This window comes from Neodiprion pinetum, chromosome 4 (assembly GCF_021155775.2).
Source record: "Neodiprion pinetum isolate iyNeoPine1 chromosome 4, iyNeoPine1.2, whole genome shotgun sequence".
NCBI classification, from domain to species: Eukaryota; Metazoa; Arthropoda; class Insecta; order Hymenoptera; family Diprionidae; genus Neodiprion; species Neodiprion pinetum.
The window spans coordinates 8,492,160-8,515,872 of NC_060235.2; the positions used below are offsets into that span (position 1 = coordinate 8,492,160).

General features: G+C 38.5%; 1 protein-coding gene across 2 annotated transcripts in view; it reads left to right on the top strand.

Annotated features, from left to right (window-relative positions):
• The first annotated feature begins 323 nt into the window (after positions 1–323).
• Positions 324–23,713, top strand: part of LOC124216388 (protein artichoke) — a 268,737-nt gene continuing 245,347 nt past the window's right edge. For both annotated transcript variants that reach the window (XM_046620863.1, XM_069135312.1), the window contains exon 1: positions 324–840. The gene's annotated coding sequence lies outside the window, so the exon portion shown is untranslated. The remainder of the gene's footprint in view (positions 841–23,713) is intronic.

Here is a 23,713-nt window from a genome sequence, read left to right on the forward strand (position 1 = left end):
AGTAACGAATACTAGACTTTCCGGTAACAGCCAGAAAACTAATTTTCATTTTATACCTAGAACTATATTTTTGAATTGCAGTAAAAAATGAAAATAGTTAAGGACCGAGCGGTAACCGTAACTGAAAATTTCTCTCGGTCTACGCTCACCTCTCTACTCCGACGGTATCAAAACGTGATTGTCGTTTAGGTTATGCATACAGACACGCAGACGACGACGTGGTGCGCAGGAGTTTTGCGCGAGGGTGAAATCGTCGCGTGGCTGTCAGGGTCGTGGACGGTGCCGCGGGTTTAGTCGCAACCTTCTTGTGTCACGACGCGAATCACCAGGACGCTTGCACAGGTTGAACCAAGGTTTGGGTCGAGGTCGGGTCTTCCCCCATTCCAGGGGTAGAGGTAGTAGTAACAGTGGGAGGAGTGTTCAGTGAAGGTGGTGGCGCCGTAAATCCTTTTACACTGTCGATAAGGCGGACCGAACCGACCCGCGAAAGCCGAACCAACCGCCAATATTGAGCTGGGGTGAAAAATCTACAGACGCCAGGTGGTGAACCGCCTTCGTCTGACGGCAGACGAAAGAATAACATCGACCGGAAATCAGAGTGGTAGCGCAACCAGAAGCCGGCTCCGAAGTGGCTTTGAAAAATTCTCGACACAAGTCGATAGGTACCCGTCTCCACCAAAGTTCATTGTTGGTTCTTCTATTATTAGATAACTTCAAGTTCGCGAACTCGAGTGGTTCAAGTTTTAGTGGGTGTTGCTTAATCCAAGTAAAACTTTCGCGAGCGTTCAATCCACCACGGCTTCCAGGTGTTGCGGCAAAGGCTAACCACGCGGATACGAGGTAACGAATGAATGTCCTGGCGAGAAAAATCATCACTCATAGGCCCAATTATATGCTGCGAATCGATTCGTTAGGCCGGATATCGCGTTGGTGCAGGTCCTCGTACTACCGATCATTACGAAGTGTATCTCACCGCCTCTGCAGATCAACCAACGATAATTGAAACCGAACACGAAACGTACTGAATCACTGCAAGCGTGCACGAAAGCTCAGCTTATTGTTCCCCTCCAGTTTCTATGTGCCGTTACTGTTCCTGCAGTACAGCTGCACCCTGGAGACGTTTAATGCTTATTTATGTTCCCGTTAGCTGAGGAACAGACGGTGCAATTGAGACCACGATATGTACTAGCGAAAGAGTCGTATATGAACTTGCTCCGGGGACAATTTGGTCTTATTTTCTCTTTTAATTTCCTTTCTCTCTTCTCATATATCGATGTAAATCTATTATCATGCATCCCACACACGTTTTTGCCTTTTCAAATCTGAATCATGGCTGTTTTTTGTTCAATTCCTCAAGCTTGAAGCGATTGTTCTGACTTCGGTTCACACTGATTACAGCCCCATACAGGATTTCAAACAACGTAATCGTCAAGCTCAAAATCACTTGATTCTTATGATTGTAATAATTCATCCATGCGGTGAATTACATCTGAAATCACAATAGAAAGTACCATGTGGTCTTGTCATGTACTAGAATTCGTAGCTTGCCTTGGCAAACCATAACTCGAGAATAATGCGCCGCAGCGATTTTAAACAGGGATCAAAATGTATCTCGGATTACTCACGCTATATTTAGAATACTGTTTGCAATTATTTCCACGCTCAATTTCACTCAATTTCTGCTGCTGAAAGATACGTAGTATAGATTTTCATTGACCTGATTCTTGTATATTTTACTGTTCAGCTGTATTTGTGATCACAAATTACAATAAATTTTTTGAACATTCGAAAGTGTATTAGATTCAATTATGCATCTATCTGCACTGGGTTTTACAAGTTTCGTTTTATCTCTTTCGACAGGTTTTATATGTTTTTTTTTTTCCTAACTTTCCGATTCTTTGTTCTCAGAGGAAACTCGACGTTTCAAGGTTTAGAGAATCAGTGCCGACCATTTTCGGACGGATGCTGTGTGTCTGTACGTGGTCAATATTTTTGTCCGATGATGTCTTTAGAACGAGTGACTGGATTTCCATGATTTTGCTCTCAATTGACGCGGCTTTTACAAATTTATAAATTATTAAATTTTGACTCCGATCGGTTCGGTACTTTTTCTATTATTTAAATAACAAAATTCTAAAATTTGGAATAAAAATGATGATATCTTTAGAATGTATGAATGGATTTCAATGAAAATTGGTACCGTGAGGTTTTTTCTGATCGCTAATCATGAATCTAAAGTCAGATTTGAAAATATATAATTTGGCGTATCAATATGCTGTAAAAAAAAAAAAAAAAATTATAAAAACATTTGAACTTTGGTAGAAATTGATAGACGGAAGTTTTTTGGGTCACCGCTAACAAATCCAAAAATTTATTTGCTTGCAAAATTTATAATGGTGGTTCCGTTGTAGTGATTCAGAATTTAAAAAAAATCGTTACGTTTTCATATAACACAGTACCCGAGGGAGTTTGAATCGTTAATCACGAATCATGATATTGTTATTTTTTATCTGTGGTCTTGCAACCTGCAGTGTGAGAACGGAAAGTTTGCGGGCTGACTCATGGCCAGCCTAAAGCCGCTTGTTTGAATCGGTGATCTTTGGAAATCTCATTGTGCAGATGGCATCGAATTTAGGAAAAACAAGGCAGGTCTAATATTTGTTAATTCCAAGGTTGCATTTTCAATATAATCTAGTATTCCACTAATATAAAGAATATATTAAATTAAGCTGAATTGATCCTTGACCGTGCTGCGTAGGAGGATTCACCCTGAAGTGAAACTACTTCAATGCCCGTGCTAAAAATACCATGAATCATAGAGCGGATGGAATTCATTATGCTAAGAAATTAGTAATCCTGATCAAACCAATCTTCTCCAAAATATTACAATATATTTTATGTGATTCAGGGCAAATAACGAAGTACTTTTGTTGTTAATTTTGTGAAAGTAAGATGATTAATTATGCACGTACAAATGTTGACTGTAATCTTTTCACTCACAAATGAATATTAAGAATCTTTTCACCCATAATAAATAGTTTCAAACCAAAGCAAATTTTTTTCCAAAGTGACTTAATTATCTCTGAAATCAACGTTCGTAACTGTATCATTTTGTCTCGCTAGCCAATTAGTGGAGTAAAAATACTTGGATTCTCAAAAGTAAACGAATGTTGCCTTATTCAACGGCATGCTTTTTTGGGCGTCTCTGAATCCTTGATATGATAGGATCCACATGTTTTAGCTGAATTTCCATTTTATACCGTAAACTTTTGATCGGTACCCCTTCATCCTTGATCAAACTATATTTGCGAATGAATCATTAATACAGTAATCAAAGATCATTGTCATCGAATCTCCCATTTCTCTTACCGATGCAATTCCTTCGACCACCGGTGATCAGCAATTAAGATTACGATCAAATTTTAGAGGGTCAAGAATGATTGAAACTCATACATTGTGACGAAAAATTGACTGCAAGAACGTGAGAAATCAGAACAAAAATCTGCGGAATGACATAAATACAAAATCGATGGAAACGAATGTTGAATCCAAATCGATTTTCAAGTTTTCGTCACCTGTATTAAACTTTTGAGCAACGTCATATTCGCTATTTAACATCGGAGAAATGAATTCTGGGCCACTGATTGATCCATACTCTGAATTTAAGTTACTTTGCAAATATTCCAGCCCAATTCTCTTTTGAAGTACTGGTTAATGGATTCGGGTGGTTGAGTACTTTTTATTTACAAGTTTTTAATGATGCAACCAATGGCTGAAGTAATTGTACCAACGAAGATGTTTTGCACTTACATCGTCAGCCAACTCGTGCGTGAACTTGGTGTGTTTCTGTTCGTCCTTGCCAAGTTGCGTACGGTAGTAAATAAAGCCTGAGTCTAGCCAGGGGATGACTGCTTGTTTGGCGATACCAACCAGCAACATGTGAAAACAGAATATATTGCACAATCCGAGAGTTCGGATTCGTGTGTTGAAGAAAGTACGTATTCGTGATTCAGGTAGAGTTGTAGAAACAGGATTATGTTTCACATGGAGCCATTACGTTTCGGGTTTCATCAACTAACTTACTCGTGTGCTGTTTCTTGGTACTGACGATTCTTGCTTTCCTCTGCTTCCGAATGTATGCCCATAGTCGCCACTGCGACACGTAAAATGTATGTACGTACTAGCCTTTGGTTGAGAAAAATGTATCATTCACATGGGTATAATTGATGACACTCAAATTATATCCGACCTACCACAAACCGTGTCCAATTAACACAGTGAAACGTATCTCTGTATGTCAAATTCTGGTCCATCCAAGTGCTTCTCCATTTTCTTGGCCAGTATTACTGACCGATCGGAACATATTTCGACGACAAACTTGAGAACCATATAATTTAAGGATGGCTGAAGCAGCTTTAGATGCATTTTCTATATTGACGCTGTAATAAAAAAATCTTTACTTTATTTGAGAAACGCTTACTTCAATACAGCAGACATTATCCGAAATTTAGCGAGATCAAAGCAACCCTTTCCTGAGTCTGATATCTTGAAGGAACTTGAATAGCAAAGCGATATCGTTCTCATGCCAGAAGCGTTGACTAATCCGTCCCCCAACCTGGGCAGCATGAAATCACAAACGTATTTTGTCTCAATGGTCTTCGAACTGATGAGTATCACCTGAAATGACGAGTCAACTCGAATCTAAAAGTTTCATCTGCGTTCGATTATTATCATTCTACTTCACCTTCAGATGTTCAGGAAAAGTAGTCATAAATATTTAATGGTAACCAATCGAGAGTCGAATCGAAGTAGGATATATTTTTTCCTAGTTCAATGATCCTGTTGAAGATAACTGCAATTGAATATTGTAAAGAGCTTAAACATATTGTTATTCGCTACTGAAGACTCAATATCCAAAATGAAATGACGTCGCTTACCTCCAGTGCTACCAATAAAGAGATATTCATGGCCTATAAAAGGCAAACTTTGCGGTCCCTCAGAGTTAGACGGATAATTGGAGATCAATACGATTTTCAAAACAATGACCGTAAAATTGATTATCTGTTACAATACAAAGCATGCCACCACAAACATGGCTGCAGTCGAAGGGTCCATTCTGCGATATGTTAAAGCCCCGAAACACGAGCCTCTTCATTTTTTCCCAAAATGTGTCTGTGAAATTTTATCAAAATCGGCCTGTCGCATTGGAAGACCTCTATCCATTACCCATCACTGAATTCACTCAAGCCTTTTGTCCTATAATATTGCAAACTTGCGAACATTTCACATACTGTCCCCAAGCAAGGTCACTCATTCTTTACTACTCACATATCAAAGCCTGGTCTTACCCGAAGTCTCTCATAGAAATCACGTTCGCTTTCAAACTTAGAGGCTCAGATAGCTACTCGTACAATGCTTGTTTGAATGTGTCGTGACAAATCCTATCACGCAATATTCGGCGTTGATAGACTGTAATCACTCACGTTCACAAATCTTCTGTTTGCGCCACTAAGCTGACATCCTTGAACATAGGTAATGTCGCTACACTTCCAAGACTTCAAGACTTAAAAGTCAATCGTTCGATTAAACATTCTTATATTGCAGAGTACAAATGGTTCGGTGTTAATTGTTGCTGGTCTACTTTTACCACATTATAGCTATTTGATACTATGACTGTATATTTCGACGGGTTTAACTCACCGAAACGGTCAAACTGGTTAATTGGTAAAAGATTAAAACGGTTGATCGTCCAAAAAAGTTGAACAGTTGAACCGGTTACTTTTTGAATCGGCTGAAAATTATTTCGTGTAAAAATCAACTAACCTGTTCACAGGTTTACTTTTAACTGTTTTGGACGGTAAACCAGTTCAACCATTGGATAATTAAGTAGGTCAACCATCTTACCCGGTTTTCACTGAAAAGATAAACAAAAATGTATGTCTGATGAAGCGATAAGACTGCTTCGGTCGTTACAAAATTCCTATCCGTCTGAGTGTACCTGAATATTGTAGTGATGAATTATCAGCAAAAAAAATCTGATGCAGAAAGAATCCTAAAAGCGTGTAAGAACGAATCTTAGCAATGATCACGCGAAGTTTTATACAGTTCCGAGCATCGCGTTAACTCAATGCACCAGTGTATGTAAAAATCGCCAATGAATTATTCGAAAACACGTAGCCAGCTGGAGAATAATGAAGAGCAGGGTGAACATGATTCAACCATTACCATAGCCGGTAGAAATTCTGTCGAAAATTGCCGACGCCGTCGCATTGCTGACTAAATTTTCACAAAACTAGAATCCGACTGACTTGTCAATTTCGCGATTGAAGTTATTTTGAAACAAGGTCGTTTGTGCCTTGATTCAAACGTTTTAACTTTTTATACTTCGTTTCGCGAAATGCGAAAGCCACCTCTGAAGCCTGAACGTTCATAATCTGCGGAGCATCGCGACCGTTGTGAAATTGCAATGTTATTACAGCTACAGCAGGAGCGGCGTAACGTCGGTAATTTGTTTAAATAATTGTGGGTACTTTGAACCTGTACCAGCCCTGTGTATAATCTAATATAATATTGCACGTAGGTACGAACCATGAAGAGTCGTACGTGTATACGAAATATACATGCCTACGTATCGCGTGAGTCCGATCCGTATCCTTGGTGGAAAATCACGCAATGGTAAAAACGCGGCACGTCGATATAACGTGGGTACAGGTACACCCCCACCTGCGGACCAACCCCCGAGTATACGCCGAGGGAGAAACTTCCACCACCCTTACAAACGAACCTTCGATGCCAACCGACATGTTCCGTATCCACAACCGTTGCATGTTTCGCCGAGACATAGGAGACCCCTGCATCTGATCGATCCTTTATATTTTGTTTTCAGTAGCTGAGCTCACAGCGATTTCAAACCTCAAGTTTAACTCGTTTACTTTTGAATTACGATTCTGCTCGACGATTTATTCCACTTAATTATATCCACGGACCCAACTTGTGATTAACAACGCCGTTGTATCGATTTGACGCGAAGCGTGCGGATGATAAATTGGGATACACCCAGAATTTGAAATTGCAAGTATCGCGGGGTTTGAAATTTAATAATAACCGAAGGCCTGCTTATTAAACTCGCAATCGGGGTTCAAAGAAACCCGTTTTTCGAGGATCGATCTCGCCGTTCTTTGCACGCTCTTTCTACACATTCCGTGAATATAGGGAAAATACTGTTTTGAAAAATATACCAGGTCAACTTGACGCGCTACCAAACTCGTTCTGGCTTCTTTCGCGAATAACTGCAAGTTAGCGACGAGTTTTTTGTTTTTCTTTAATTATTAGTCTTCTCATTCGCGAAATCATTTCCCCAATTATTCTCCGACTCCTTTTTGACAAATCCAATCCCTGACACATTTCGCGACACGGTGCAGAGAGATTTTTTTTTTCTGTTCTCGTTTTCTTCGCCTGTACTCAAGTTTCATCGCTCGTTATAAAGTTTTTAATACCGTAGGGTATCGTTGTATAATACCTTCGGAGCTGCCGAATGATTGTACGTATTACTCCGCCGTTATACGACAAACTGCTCGTTTCATGTTCCATGTTATCAGGTTCGATCTATAATTGTCACCCGTAATACCCTGCGTGTGCGCGTTTGTCTGTGTGTAATGAATATTACATTACACACGACGAAATTCACTGAATAACAACGTTATACAAAAGAATTATAATTTCCCTTTTCTTTCTTCTTACTCCCCTCGAATTAACACGCTTTTCACATTTTATGACATAAAATTAACGCTTGACGGAGTTTCTGAGGACCCCACTCTATTTAAAAGTATGATCCACTTTTACGTATTCTTCAAAATTGTTCAGCTTATACAATTTTTGTATCGATTCCAGTTTCCGTAAGTTGACATCAATATGAATACGTCATTCACTTACTCGTTAACTCTCCGTTGGACAACGTACACGAATTCGTCCAGTACGACTTTCTGCTAAATGGTCACTCGACTCCATGTCTTCTTCTTAATTAATTTGTAATTATTAAATTGTCAAGCATTTTCTTAATCCAACTGTAGGAATATCGAGAAGAAACCTCAAAGTAAGTACCTCAATGATAAGGGAATTGTTTTTTTTTTTTGCTTTCAAGTGGGTAAAAAACATGGACGGATTCGTATAAGTTGACCAACGGAAGATTGAAGAATGAAAAGGACAACTTATAATACTCGAATCGCATTCATGCTTTATACAGAAATCGTTTGCGACTCAGGAGAGGAGAGACATGCGAGCCGAAAGGATTCCACTTGTTCCACATATGGAAAAATTGTTGTAATGGATAATCCATTCAATCATACGATTCACCAGTCTTGATCCATCAATTTACAGATCATTCGTTTCGACAATTGTTACAAAAATACCCTCCCGTCACTGAAATCAACCAGTCAGAAGGTTTCAGGTCATCATATGATGACTAATTCACTCACGATTGTAAATTCAAAGTGAAACTGTTTCACCGATTACTGTGACGCTGAGATATCTACCCAGATCGAAAAAAAAAACACATCAGCACCAACGCCAAGGTGAAAATGAGAGTTAAAAAAGGGGCAGATGAAACACGAAACGTGGGTGGAAAAAAAAAATCCGAGCAACTCTTTGATCGCCTAACAAGCGAGAAGATGACACGGTTCAGGTGTCGAGGCTTAATGAAGGTGCAATTAGAATCGACTATATATGACGGGGCGGGTAGCTGGCGGCCACACCTTTGTACAGCGGCTTCAATTTGGCCCAAGAGCCAGGGGCACCTGCTCAAGACTTTAATCTAGAACGTTGGTAAGCAAAGTCTCCCTGTGCCAGGTACAAGGCGAAAGTTTTACGGTACTGCACCTCATGAGCATCGTGGTTGGTGCAGCTTGGTTCATATGCACTTTGCATACGGACTAACAATTAGAAAAACCGATGAAGCTCCCCGGAAGATTCAGGGAACAGGATACATGCTGGACCCTTGCATCCTGCAGGCTTCAACATGTCAGTCAGGAACATATGGACCAGTGCTCCAGCATCGAGATGGGAAAACTTTTTGAACATCTCTTTTATACTACTGATTTTTCGACGTGTACAATAGCACGATTCACCAAATTGTATTTCAATAAACTAATCTCTTATCAAAACGTTCGGGGCGCGTGAGGTTCGTCAGATTTTGCTCGCTTTTGCAGCTGAGAAAGAGATTAGCACAGCTGGGAAATGTATTCGGTTTGATATTCTTTAATCTTTCGATTCTTTTTATTCGAAAAAGGAAAAACTAGACTACAGCAGGGTCAAGTGATGAATGACTCTGCGTTTTGGGTAGAACGCAATTTTGTTTTTTTTTTGTTTTCTTCACATTTCGTAGGGAGGTCAGCCGTGAGTGTTGAACTCAGTTTCCGGAACTTTGAGGGCGATAGAACGGTCGCCATTTTGAAATTAAAGGTGTAATTATTCGTTTTTTATTCATCCCCGTGAACGTGAGGCCGACAAAAGTTTTGTACGGAGCTTTTTTGCAATTGATACCATTATCAATAACTGTTCGCGCTAATGTTATTTACAAAAAACAAACCGAATATAAAAACTGAATAGGTCAAATTGTATGCAACCAAAATACTGTAAGATTTTCAATTAATTAAAAATATTGCCTCAAGGTTTTTTGCACCCTCATGTTTGATTTTTTTTTTTTTTTTTGTGTATAAACTTTGTATTCATAACATTAATGCAAAAAATACACCATTTTACTGATAAGTTTGTAAACTCGTATGATAGAAAAAGAAAACAAAAAAAACAAAAAAAAATATTCAAAGAGCTTACCCAGATCACGGTTTGAATTTCACAATAAGGCAATACGACTGTTTCTGCTTCTCCGCGAGATTCAATCGCAGCTCGTTTCGCGTATCGATTCTAGAATTCTCAGCTGTCCAATTAAAACAACCCCTTCATTAATGAGGTGGTACGTATTGAATCCTGTGTGTACATCTGAAACCGTTGTATATGGGTTCAAAGAGACCTTTGACCAGATTGTGAAACCTACCTGACTCGAAAACCCAATGTGTCCTTTATGATAAGCATACCTCGGAGGATCACCTTCGCTCTCGAACGACGTGATCCCTAATTTTGAAAAAAACCTCCGCCTGCGTTCACTCGTGTAGCCTGCACGAGTGTTGCGAAAGTATTAGTCCTGTGAACTGTTTCGTGATACCTACGTTGGTAAGGTTTGACGGCTCGATAAAAATATAGTTCAAGCCCCGTCACTTGACGTTCGACCCGACATAAATTCAACTGTACTCATAAACGGGACGTGAACCCCGTTTTATTAAAACACCACAGCAGTATACCACCGCGGTATACTCGCTGCTCGTTTTATGAGACTCACAGTCAACGAACGTAAATTATATACCTGAAGGAAAGTACAAACAGACAACTTTTAAGCTTGAAAAAGTAGCCTACATGCATATCTTCCCTGTAAAAAAAATGGTGCTAGATTTGACACCATTTTAACACCGCGCGTGGTCGCAAGAGGTCCACTTTGATTACGGTGTTGATGAGCAGTGTCAAAAGCTCGGTGTTAATTTGGTGTTAATAACAAAGACTGGTCTAAAACCAAGCTTTTGACGCTGCTTATTAACCTTACAATCGGAGCGGATTTCTTTGGACCCACGCGCGATGTTAATACAGTTTGTTATTAACACCGAATGCATTAATACTAACTGATTTTCGGTGATCAGGATAGAAACACCTTTGACTTTTGGGGGCAACTTGTAGTGTTTTCAAATTTTTTGCGATTCACGAGTTGATAAAGTTTTTCTCGATCCAAAGGCTCATATTATCGTAGCTTAATTTTTCTGTTCTATTTCGTTCCATTTCCTGCATTTTATATATGAAAAAAAAATCTTGAACTTTGCCTACGGCAACTGCATGTAACTTCTTAACACTTAGTTGGTGTCATTGTTGAGATGTCTTCAAAATCTGCTCACCAATTGGTTATTTTCTTGACTGAAACAGTTTCGTGTTAACGACGTGAGACTGTTTCAAAGAAAAATTAGAAACAATTTTTGGGGCTTTCGGTTATAATAAACTTCATAGCGTAACATAATTTACGATAACAACCCGCAACATGCTATTTCTTATTACTGTTTCACGTTTTCATTCTGTCACATATAGTCGCTATGGATAAACTTTTGTTCCAACCTTCACACCAAGGAAATTTTCCTCCTTGTTATCGTTATGGTCACGAATCCTTCGTATTTCACTTCATGTAATTGAAGAAATAAGAATTCACCAACTCTTTAAATATACAATGTGTGAAGCAAACAACCCAGTTACTCATAGAGTTACTTCCGAGCATTTTACACGTGTGAATTTGTAGGAATAAACAATGAAGCTACTTATGTCGCAGTTTCTGATTGGAACCTGCCATTGGCTGCTCATCGAGTAGTAGGGGGAAAAACCGTTATATCCTACCGTTGAAAGAAAAGGATCAAGAACCGAGGGAGGGTCAAAAACTAGAACGTTGACTTGAATAATCAGATTGAATTTCATTTCTATTTAGCCCTCGAATAAATTAACGCTCGCCTCGTCAATTTTGGGCCGTGGAAACTATCAAAGGGGGGTTGACAATTTTTCCATGAACCAAACTACGAGATCAGTTACATTGTCAAAAAACTATCTTTGAGTGCTATTTCAAGTCTTAACGAGATGGTGTAAATTTCGTACGAACTGATGTAAATTCGAATTTGGGACCTACACGTGACAAAGCGGATATTTTACCGGTTCGTCCTAAATTTGACAGGAGCCAGCGAAACGGAATCTCAACAATTTAGGATTCATCCTTTCTGAAAGACTCCAGCGAAGTTTTGACCTTTCATAAAATTATTGTCTTCCTCTCAAGAATTACTGGGGGGAAAAAAAATGATGTCAGTGATTTTCCTTTTTTGGGCGTGAATGAGAGGCCTGCGTGAATAGTTCCTCTACATCACACAGTGGATTCAATCGTTCCGGCATAAAGCCAAAGCTGGGATCTGGGTATATCTGTAATCTGTTCTTTCGAGGGTAAAGCCGTCCCCATTTTTTATGGTAACCACCACCCTCAGCAGAGTATCACAAAGGAAATCCCCAATTGTTTTTGCCCCTCTTTCTCCCTTCACCGTCCTAAGTGAATTGCGAGGTGAACGTTGAGAGAAAACAAGAGTAAAACGTCGAATAAGTAAAATGAAAATTAAAGGTGAAACCTGGAGGACTTGAAACGGCTTTTGGAAACGGTCAAACAAGGGTGAGGATAAAAAAAGGCGATCGGCTTCATTTAATTTCGACAACAAGCACTCGAACTGTTTCAGCAACGAATACGATGACAAATCCTTTGTACTCCCGCTTTCTTGCACCCTGAGGCAAACGTCCTTTCCAGCCACTCACGAAACGGAGATGAATAGTCAATCTATTATCTAATAGCACCTCGTGGATAGACTCTCGAGGGTAAAAACCGTTCGGCCATTCGTTGCAGCTTACGGACGCGGAATAATTCTCTCGCTCTATTTAGCGTTTCATGCGCTTCATCACTTACATTCGTACCTGCAATCATTTTATTTCAATTATGATTTGCTACTTGAAACCAGCTACGAAATTACAAAATCGATTTTTCAAAGCGTGCGGAATGATTCAACTTTGTGTTGTAAGAAAGTTACATTCAGCTGGCCTCCCTCAATAATTACCAATCATTTTTCAATCCCATTTGAAAACGCGTTTTCAAAATGCTATTCGTAGTTTTTTATTTTCTCTCTGAAACGTAGAATAAGTACTGAGAAATTGAAAAAGATTTTAGTCGGAGAATGCCAGCTAATCTGTATGCGCACACTGTTAAAAATTTCTGTATTAGAAGTTTTATTCGGATGCGGAACAGTAAATTCACCACACATTTAGTTTTTATTAAATTTACAAATACAATAAATTTGCTACATAATTTAGTGAAAATACCTGCACACTTCGATTGCGAAATCAGATACTTGCGATACTTGTAACTCTCCGAAAGCTGTTTGAAAGTATTTTGTCGCAAGTTTGCTGAGTTGAAGAGCAAATCTTTGACTTCGGCGTTATTTATTTAAATGAAAACGACAAGTCGATTTAGAGTGTAGTTGAAAACTGATTCCACATGGTTCGGTTTCCGAGAGGTACGATACCTACAGTACCGAAAGAGTGAAAGAAGTAGCGACAATTTTTACCTCCTTCCTTTTATCGTCGTTGCTCGTGTCGAGATGCAGAAGATATCGAATGGTGACAACCCGCATCAACAGTAAAATCCGCGAAAAGCAATTGAATCGCGGGAATCCGGGCTTTGCCGTGAGATCAGTGTTCTGGAAATCGAAGTTTCACTTGAGCGAAGGGTCAGGGGGAGCTGAGCCGAAAGAAATTGAACCTCCAAGGCTTGTAATTGGAGCAGTGCGAGACGTGAGCCAAAAGCTCCCTCACCCCCGGCACCTCCTTAATCCGAGAACCGATCTTTTCCCCGGCTTTAATGATACCGATTACCTGCTGGGTATCAGTCAGGCTGCATGCCGCTACTAAGAACCGATAGAAATTGAAACGACAATTATAGCTGATCAAAAACGAGTAGAAAAACTAACGAATCGGAGTAAAAAAGCACCACGGAGGGATCTGAGCTCGGTAAAAGTTCTTTTTAAATATACTGAGAAAAGAGTTTTGTTGTAATGAACCAGAATTTATTTACTGTTAACAAATCGTACATTTGAATATTGCGAATTAAATATATAGTTACAGATAAAAAGACACGCATTTTTATGTACTTTTTTTGTGTGAAATAAAGATTTGTTAACCCTTTGAGGGGCAGTGGGAAGTATACTGAGGCATTTTTTAGAGTCTTAGGTTCCTAAATAATGCAACCGTTATGAAAAATTAGGCCAACTGACTCAGTTTTTTTTTTTTTTTTTTTTCATTCTTCAGATAATCGATTAAAAAAAATCAATTACTTTCGGAAAAAATCGGCTATTGGTAAAGGGATAGAGCTAGAGCTCTGAAAAATTTCACACATCTTTTCTATGCTTAGAACTATTATGTGTATTTTTTGCAAATTTCTTGACACGACGATTTGTTCAAAAAAAAAAATATTCAATTTTGAATAATCCCAAAACCCAATAATTCAATAATTAAATTTGACTTGTGCATGTTTTACGGTGCGCTGAGTACGTAAATAATATAATTTCAAACAAGACAAATGGCGAATGATTCCATATTCCACCACTAGATGGCGAATTCAAACCCGCAATCAAAAATTAACTCTTGAATACTTATAACTAGAGCTATAGTCGCAGAGAACTTTATCTTTTCTTTGCATTTTTTCCTTTTGAGTAGAAAAATGAGGAATTATTAAGAAAAAAAAAAAATAAGAATAAGAAACAAAAAAGGAACTAGTTTTTTCCCACATCTACATTATTAGTTTGGGGGACGCTGAGAGGGAGAATAAGCTACGTATATCATTTTTTATTCAGGACTTTGAAAGTAAAAGTCGCTATCTTGGATCCATTATCTTGAATGTTGCAAATCTGAAGTCTGATTCGTAATCGGCGACTCCAACAACCCCCGCAATGTCTACTTTTCAAATGTCAGACTCGTGCCTGTGTTGAAAATCTACCAATCCGAATTTATCAATAAAGACAGACCAAATATTCGAAAGGTCGAAATCCCGAAACCCGCTAAAGACAGAATGGCCAAAATGTCGAAAGGTTGAATGACGTCAGAAACCCATATAATCTCTCCAACGCCACAAGAATCCGATGGACAGCGTCTAGTGCCATCTAGCATAAGTCTGCAAAACTGTGACAATCGTATTGCGGCTTTTTCCGCTTTCTGGCCCTTCTGCATTTTGCGGATCGTAATTTTGCTCCTTGTGAACTTTGATCGTCGAAACTAATTGTATCGGTTTTGCGGCTGTTCGAAGCACTAACTTTGATCTTTCTGTGTCTCCACGTTCCGTGATTTGGTCATTTGGAATGCCGACTGTTCTGAAAATACTTTTTCGTACAAGAGAGCGTTAGATTGAATGAACTTTCGGGAAAACAGTTATTCTACTGGGTGATTTACCGAAAATCCCAACTTCGGTACGCTGATCATTCGGTATGTTTTAAAATTTGTATCTCGAGAATTTCGGATTTTCGACGAGTCGACTTTTTGGTCTTTCGAAATTTTGACCCCCGAGAAAAAAAATCATAGCTTGTGACAGAAATTGAGCTCTATAATGAAATTCACATGCGTTTCTTTTTACACACAATACGTGAGTATTCTTCAAAATTTTGAGTGAAAAATATCTGAGAAACCGATATGTATCTTATTTCTTGACAAATTTCAAAGTCAGCTGTATTTTTGGCATTTCGTAAGTTCACAATTCACTTGAAACTGAAATGTTTTTGAGATCAACCGTTCGTTGAATGATCAAGTTATACTCAAATCTCAGCTACGAATGAAAATCCACAAACAAAAAAAAAAAACGCATTCTCTTATCGACATAAAAAAAAATATATCCACAAAGTTTATTCGCAGACAATTTTTTTAGATGCAGTATGACTTTAAAAAAATTCATAACCGCGGAGGGTGGCGGTCGTATACAATATTTCTAATTTAAAACAGGCATTGGGGGGAAATTTTCATTCTTCTTATTTTTACTTTTGTCAGGGCGTTTTGCACGAAACTGCTTTTCTGAGTTACAGAAGCGAAACTGCCGGGCTGGGGGATGGTTTGTGATATCGGAACGCGCGCATCTATAGTCTCGCTTACGCACGCACGTATACACGCAAAAACTTGCACGTAAGTTAAATTTTAGCATGCGAGTTCGCGTTCGTCCGCAGGCTGGAGCCGCTTTCTCTCCGTAAAACAGAGATAAACGTGCGGATATGTGTAAAAGGGAGATTTAAATGCATTCGTTCAGAGAAGGGTGGAAGGCCATGCAGGGCTCGAGGCAGGGTTTTTCGCCCAAGAGGAAACGGAGGGAATTATGGAGTGTTCAACCCGGCGATATCTTTCCAACGTTTCTCGTCCTTTTCTTATTTCTACTTCGTTTTAATTTCTTTTATTCTTTGTCTTCCTCCGCCTCTATTATCCCCCGAGAAACGGGGATAAAAATAAAGATAGGAACGAGAGTGAAAACTCGCGGGAAATACGAGGGACAGAAATGTGATAAAATGCCAACAATAAGAAGCATCAGGATGAGGGGGGGGGAAAAACGGACAGACACAGAGGGAAATGGAGTGAGGAAAACAAGGATCTTCCTGTCCGAGGAAGCGAGGCGGGCCGTTCGCCCCGGGAAATTCCCCGCTTCCATTTCCTTCAAATATTTCGCCGGCAGGATGAAGTATCGCTATTTTGTGAGCAATAAAACTCACCCAAGTTATACCCACCGACCGATATCGGCGTGTTCCACTGGTGACACATTTTTCCGAATAAAGCCGAACGCATCCTTAGGTATGCCTACTTTTAGTCTGTCGCGAAATTTTACCGCGACTTACCTTAGATATTGAAGGAGGGGTGCGAAAGCAGCGAGTCTACTCGTAAATCAAACTTTTAGAATTCTGATTCAAATGAAGTGCTTTTCCTCTATAGGTATGTTCGATATACACATTCCAAGGCGAGGTAAAAAATTTCGTTTCATTTTTTTTTTCTTTCTTTTACAGGCGCGTAAAGGTGAAGGTTGAATTTTATCAGATCGCCAAAATAGTTCTATGAAAAAACTGCAGGAATACGAATAATGGTCTGATTAGTATTTCAAATTTAATGCGTGTTATTTCAACATGTTCGTTAAGATTTTCTTTACAAGTTGAAGGGAACGTGAATGAAATAAAGTGCAAGAACGTTACTTTCTTAGTTCTCAAATTTAGAATCATGTTTTCGAGATGAAAACGGTGAGGAACGAATAATAGGTGAGGGTTTTTATGCTGTTAATGTACAAGAGTACATAAATGATTGAAAAATGTTGTAACGTTGAGATGACTGTCGAGTCATCGGTAACGTCTTAAAACGTTTGCAACAGGTTGGTTTCATAAGTAATTGTATAAAAATAGATTCCCCTTTATAGTTAATAAAAATTTTAAAAAATTGCTCTTTCACTGTTTTTGGTGATGCGGTCTCTTTTTTTCTTTGATTTCAGGTTTTAGATTGAGTTTCTGAATTTTTGTCAACGGCGCTGTCGTACAGACTGGGAAATCAGCTTCAATCGCGTGTTAATTTTCATCCGAAACATGTAACGGTTAATTCATAACGAAAAGAAATATACAGAACAGTTTTCGTTTCTCGCATGAAACATAACAGTGTGAAGCATTTTATTTATTTTTTAATTCGGGGTTTAAACGTGTTATAAACAAAAATTGGCATACAAAATTACATATGTCAACAAAGTCATTCGTTCATCAGTTTTATGATCCAGCCCTCTGATTCATTTATTCTTTTCAAATGCCCAACATTCAAATTCTGAAATGTAAATCGCCTTTCCTTTCGTTTGTCTTTTGCTCTTATAGAAATTTATAACCGTCTCTCTGTATTTCATTTATTCACTAAAGTCTTCTTGATAATGACTTGGCTTTTACATGTGTGTTGTGCGAAATCATCAGCGAAATGTGTTTAAATAATGGCCACCCGTTCGTTGGGTAGGGATGATCTACGTTCCTGGGGTTTCGAAGATCAATCGATCGATTTTCGTCGTACTTTGGATGTTCTTGGTTTACACCGCTGATCCACCGACAGAACCTTCGTCAATATCGATCGCCTGGCTGATTATCAAGAATTTTAACAACATAATTCAATCAAAGAAAATCGGCAAATCGTGCTCCTCTGAGTCAAATTTGATTCAGTCATTGTTTTGACTTCAAGGGGATACACTTAAATCGTCGCAAGCCATTCAACGACAATTACAATAATTATACAGCATCCTAGAGCCCGCAGATCCTTTCACATGCATATCGTTACACGTAGAGGTGGATAGGAAAAACCGAGGATGTTAAGTAATGGGTGTGAAGTCAGCGTCACGGGGTTGTAAATTATTGTATAAAGCTAGTATCCCAAGTGTCAGGGGCAATGGTGCTCATAAGTTTATTACGGCGACCCTCTTCAAGGGGAGTGAAATGATCGTAGCTGGGTCAGGGAGAAAAGGCCCGGGGCTTCGACCGACGCTGATGTTGTTTCTCCATGTCCCGCGATGTATCCAATGCAATTTATACACAAGTTAATCCTCCTTATTCCGCGACATGCCACGTAGTGGTAAATTGATTTTTGACAAGAGATTAGGCCCGGCCGCTCCGTCACTCGGGGTTCCTTCGTCCATGGAAACCGCAGAATTTAGAGAGTTAAGCCCCTGGCCGACCCCATCAAAGTAGGCGCTCCGAAAACCGCAAGGGTAAATTTGCCGTAACGTTGTTTGCGAGGGTACTTTGACGGTTGTGTCTTTTACCGAATTCACCTCCGTTTTTCAAGCCGCTGTCACTCGCTCTCGAATACATTCTTACTGCAGGAGGAAGGAACTTCAATTGTTTTAGGAAGTGGAATGGAACAACGCGAAAGCAAATTTTACCCCCAAAGGTAAAACGGTAAGCCGAATACTTGACATTCTTGACTCACCATGGAGTTGAAAATATTGCTTGGCCAAGGACCGTCACTTTTTGTTCATTTTATCATATTCTTATAATTATTAAATTAATATATTCTTAAATTGCGGGAATCTCTACCAGACTTGTAAACAAAAACTTAAGTATCGGTACTCCGTTTTAAACCGCTTTTGAACGATTAATATTCTAATAGATTCGTTCGATGTCACACTACGATGTAGGACAGTTCGTACAGAAGTCTGTTTTCCGTGAAGTTTCTGAAACAGATTTTATTTTTATAACTAGCCGATCCAATATTGTCATTTATTGATTATAATCAATATCGAAGCGATGTAGTAACGTTAAACTCTTAACCATTCGAGCGTGATAGAAAAAAAAACTGTTTTAGTACATTCGGGAAAAATAGTTCTAAATCGAATGAGCCATTGTAGAGTGAAATAAAAGGAATCCGGATTCTCGACCATTCAAAGCTATTTTAAATACAGTATTTGAAACCGTGCATAGAATTACATAACCGAAAAAAATTCTATCGACAGCAAGCACAACTTGAGATAAAATTGTGACATCCTTGGTTAAAGTTCATAATTTTCTTTCTTATCGAATTTTTCGTTACTAAAGAAACATATATTCTATAATAAAACTCTTTTCTAGCGCTGTGCGTTTTTTTCTCTTTCTACTTGTAATATACAATATCTTCTTTGCTGTAGGTTCTCTTCGCTACAGCGAAAGCTCTTAGGAAAATTTTCATTTCTGATGCGCGACAGGAATTTTTCAGAAGGGGCAACAGGAAACACAGAGATAAAATAAAATAAACGAAACTGAGCAATATATTTTCATTTACCAAACTAGGTATGCATAAGAAGAAAGTCTCATCCTGACTATAAGGCACAATGCCTGATCTTGTGCCATATTGTGACTACTGTGCCATGTACGGTTTCAATTTTACGCCACACACAAGTTCTACTCTCGCTATGATACGCGTATTTTTTACCTTGGTATACAGGGTGTCCCGTTTTGAATTGAACAAGCCATAACACCGTACCGTTTGATTTATCATCATTATTCAAGTCACGACTTGTGTCCCGGAAAAGGAAATCGATTTATGATTCAAGAAAAATAGCTACGAACACAAAGTATTCCTTAAAAAGATCACTTTTTAGTTTCAACTGGGTCACTCGACAAATTGGTTCTAAATAATTCGAAAATAATTCTCTAATTTTTTCAGATTCTTACCTCAACTCTAACCCGTGTCCGCAAGAAAGTGGATTACCCTATTTAACCTTTTCGGAGATAAATTTAATATACCGAACAGATTTCGATGAAATTTGGTATGGGAGAGTTTCTTGGGTCGCTGATTACAAATATGAACTCGAAATTTGAAAATTCAAAATCGCGAATCCAACATGGTGGATCAAAATCAAAAAAATTATTCCATTTTGGTGAAACTCGGTTCTCGAGAGTTTTGGAGGCCGGTGATTACGAATCTGAACTCGAAATTACAAAATTGAAAATGGTGGTTCCTATACGGTGAAATCACGTGACTTGGGATTTCGGTCCAACATATTGCGTAATTTTGAGTTCAGATTTGTAATGAGCCACCCAAGAAATCACCCTATGCCAAATTTCATCGAAATCCGTTCGGTAGATTTGATTTGCCGCTTGAAGGGTTAAATGAGGTAATCTACCCTCTTGTTGGCACGGCTTGGAATCGACATGAAAATTTTAACAAATTAGGAAATTTTTTTTGAATTATTTGGTAGGTCAGTCAAAATTCAAAAATGACCTTTGTAAGAACCACCCTAATGCATACATTCAAAAAAAAGTTTCGCGAGTTTGTTTAGCACAAATAAAATTTCAATCAAACCATAAAAATTTAAACAAGTTTCAATGTTATGGTAAATAAATTTTCTAATAGCTGTTAACTTATTTGAATGAATCGCTCTTCTCTCGGCGGATTTTTTATGACCTCTTGCTCTTAGGACTCTGAGAGCAATAACGCAAAGTGGCGCCGGAAAAGCTGCTTGGTTTATCACGAAACACCCTGTGTACAGAATTGTACGCATGTGCGCACATCTTCGCTCTCGGAGGATTGAAGCTTTGTCCCACAATTTCTACGACCACGAAGAACTATAGAATCGGTACGTGATCTTGGTGAGTAACGAATTTTTCCGGGAGCAATAGCAATCTAGATCCGAGCCAGAAACGACATACATATAAACATACCGGGGCGGAGAAAATTGTAGAAGAAAAGGAAGGCATATCTTACATTCCGTTTGCCATTCCAAGGGTTAAATTCGGCCAGCGTGCAAGAAATTTATATAGAAAGGGAAAAAGGAAGTGGAATAAATTGACGGAAAACTGCGGCTTTCGATCTTCCGAATAAGACGTTGCATCTCATTTTATTCCGGAAAAGTTACGATTTGAGAAACGAATAAGTTCAGCAACGACAGACGATAACAAGATTTTTATACAGGTACTTTACGGGATCAAACTAACACGATCAACACGATAGATTACAAGCAGCCCTTAATTACTCACGAATGTTCAAGCTTTTTATACCTACGATGATCGTGAATGAAATATTGTTGTAAAGCGTTAGATGAACCTTAGTAGATATAATACGACAGTTATGGATCAAGATTCCTATTACCGACATTTACTACAGTCGGTAAGGCAGGAATTCTTACCCCTCGCACGTAACTTACCGACTGTGGTAAGTGTCGGTAATAGGGATCTTGATCCAGAACCGTCGTATTATATCTACTAACCTTCATGCTCCTATTTTCTATCTAGTAGCATTCACAGATAAAAGACACACAAAAGCCATCAAATTTTCATAAAATGAATAAGCTCTCGTTTCTGACGTCCAATGGAAAACACGTTTTGCGAATAAATATCGTCTTTCGTTTTTTTTTTTTAATTTTCACCTGTTTGCTCACTTCTTGTCACTCGCGAACACAATTTTCTTTGCACTGCAACGCAGTTTTTCAGCGATACGTTCACGATCTCGATACTCTTGGACCATCTCTACAAATTTCAAATTTCTGTGCCTACTGTGAAAATCATTTTCACCTAATCACGCTGCCCAAGATTGACGAGTGAATGGTTTGCACATGAGAAACCAAAATGACGAGAACGTTTTGTCTCAGATACTTGACAATTGTGATTATTGTGAATGTATAAATAAGAAGAAACAAGAAATTTCAAACTACCCAAACATTTCCTGATCTAGAGAACTTTGAAATTAAGGGTAGGTTTTCTTTAGTAATAACTTGAAAATATTTGTTCAATCGTATCTGAATATAAAAAAGTTTTAACAATATTTGATATTTGTTTTATAACTTCTCTTTTCACATGGTAATCTCATAAAAGAAGGCACATAAAATTGCATACGTGTATAAAAAAAGTAAATATTCATACATTCGTTCGATCATTCATACTTAGTGCTTATTAATTGTTTCAAACGGTGTATAGTATTGAAATTATCAAGTCTAAATTGACTTTCTTTTGGATTTTAAAATTTAAAATTGTGACTAGGAATTTTTTTATTTATAAATAAAGTCTTATCAAGATTGACTTAACTTAGACAATTATTTTGCGAAGGTCTTAGGTAGGTGTATGGCAATCATGGTTTGTTGTTCGTTACGAAATCCACGTTCCTTTCAATCTTGATGATATTTAAATCGCTTTCGTCGTAATTTGATCTTATTTGTTCAAACTTATTATTTACTGATAAAACCTTCGTCCTAATTTATTGTTTTCAAGATGTAATACGGCCGTTAATTATTTTCAAAATTTTTAAAAATACGTTATTGTATAAATAAGATTGGGACATCGTGCTACGTGGACAGTTTGGTCGAGAGATAAACCCTCTCCGAAAAAAACAGGTGGAATTAGTCGAAGGTGTACATCACAATACCACTCGATGGCACTTAGAGTCAAATTATCTTTGGTCATTGTTTTAGTTACGGCGGAAATATTTGAATCGTTGAACAATTTGAAAAGAAAAAAAAAAATTCAGTAATCAATGAAGGCTTGTCAGCAAACCTCCGCAAATCGAAAAGATCGGGCGAAAAGAGAAGAATAAATGAAATTACTTCTAGTCTAAAAGAATCAATTCCCATTGCTGTCTAAGAATTAATCGAATGGCTTGTAGCTGAGAGATCGCCGAACGAAAACCACGGATTGCGCGGAGTCCGATAATTTCTCATTTCACGGGTCAGCCCCTCGCAGCTCTTTGGACTGGGCGTGAAACTAGCCATGGTTTGTTAGTTCTTCCAGAAAGTATTACCATAAAATCGTGACCGGAATCTCTAGGGTATCATTCAGTAGCTGCCATTGGAATATTCGCAGGCCATAAATGAGCTTGCCGTGAGTTCGAACGATCGACAATCGCTGATCTTATCCATAGGCTCGCGAGTCATGTACGTGGAATTTTTTCTCATCTCTGATCGGTTGTCAGTGTAACGTAAAAACGTGGTTGCTCGCTTCGCTCCGGCAGAAATTCTCCGTTTACTCCGGCGCTTTATAAAGCTTCCCGATCGTATTGTACACCTATAGGTATAACATAATGCACGCATAACCAGCTATGTAGGGGTGATAATGGATCAGCTCGTTCATTTTTATTGCCTCGACTCGGCTTCCTATTACGAGCAGATGACGGCACAACGAGACGACGACAGCTCGATGTAATCGAATAATCCCAAGATTGAATGGAACAAATCAATCGGACGATTCGCCTTCGACGTTCCGCGATACTTCACCTCTTTTGTAAAGAATCAAAGGCGTGGTCAGAAATGCTGTTTGTTGACTTCGTGACTTCTCCTTGGCGGGTATCCCTGAATAATAAATCATCAAAAAGTGTTTTCGGTTGATCAAATCTTATCTGATAATGAACTTTTTATCAAATTGGATAAATTAATTATTAATGACAAAAATTTCCGTCCGGTAAATTTTAATCCAGTAAAATGATATATTCTAATATTCATCTATTTTACATATTGAAACATTTCCTTGCACCGGCAATAAAATTTTCTTTCACCTGAAATAAGAATCCTTTGAAATAATGGAAGAAAGGTTAATAATTAGTTATAGAAATAAAA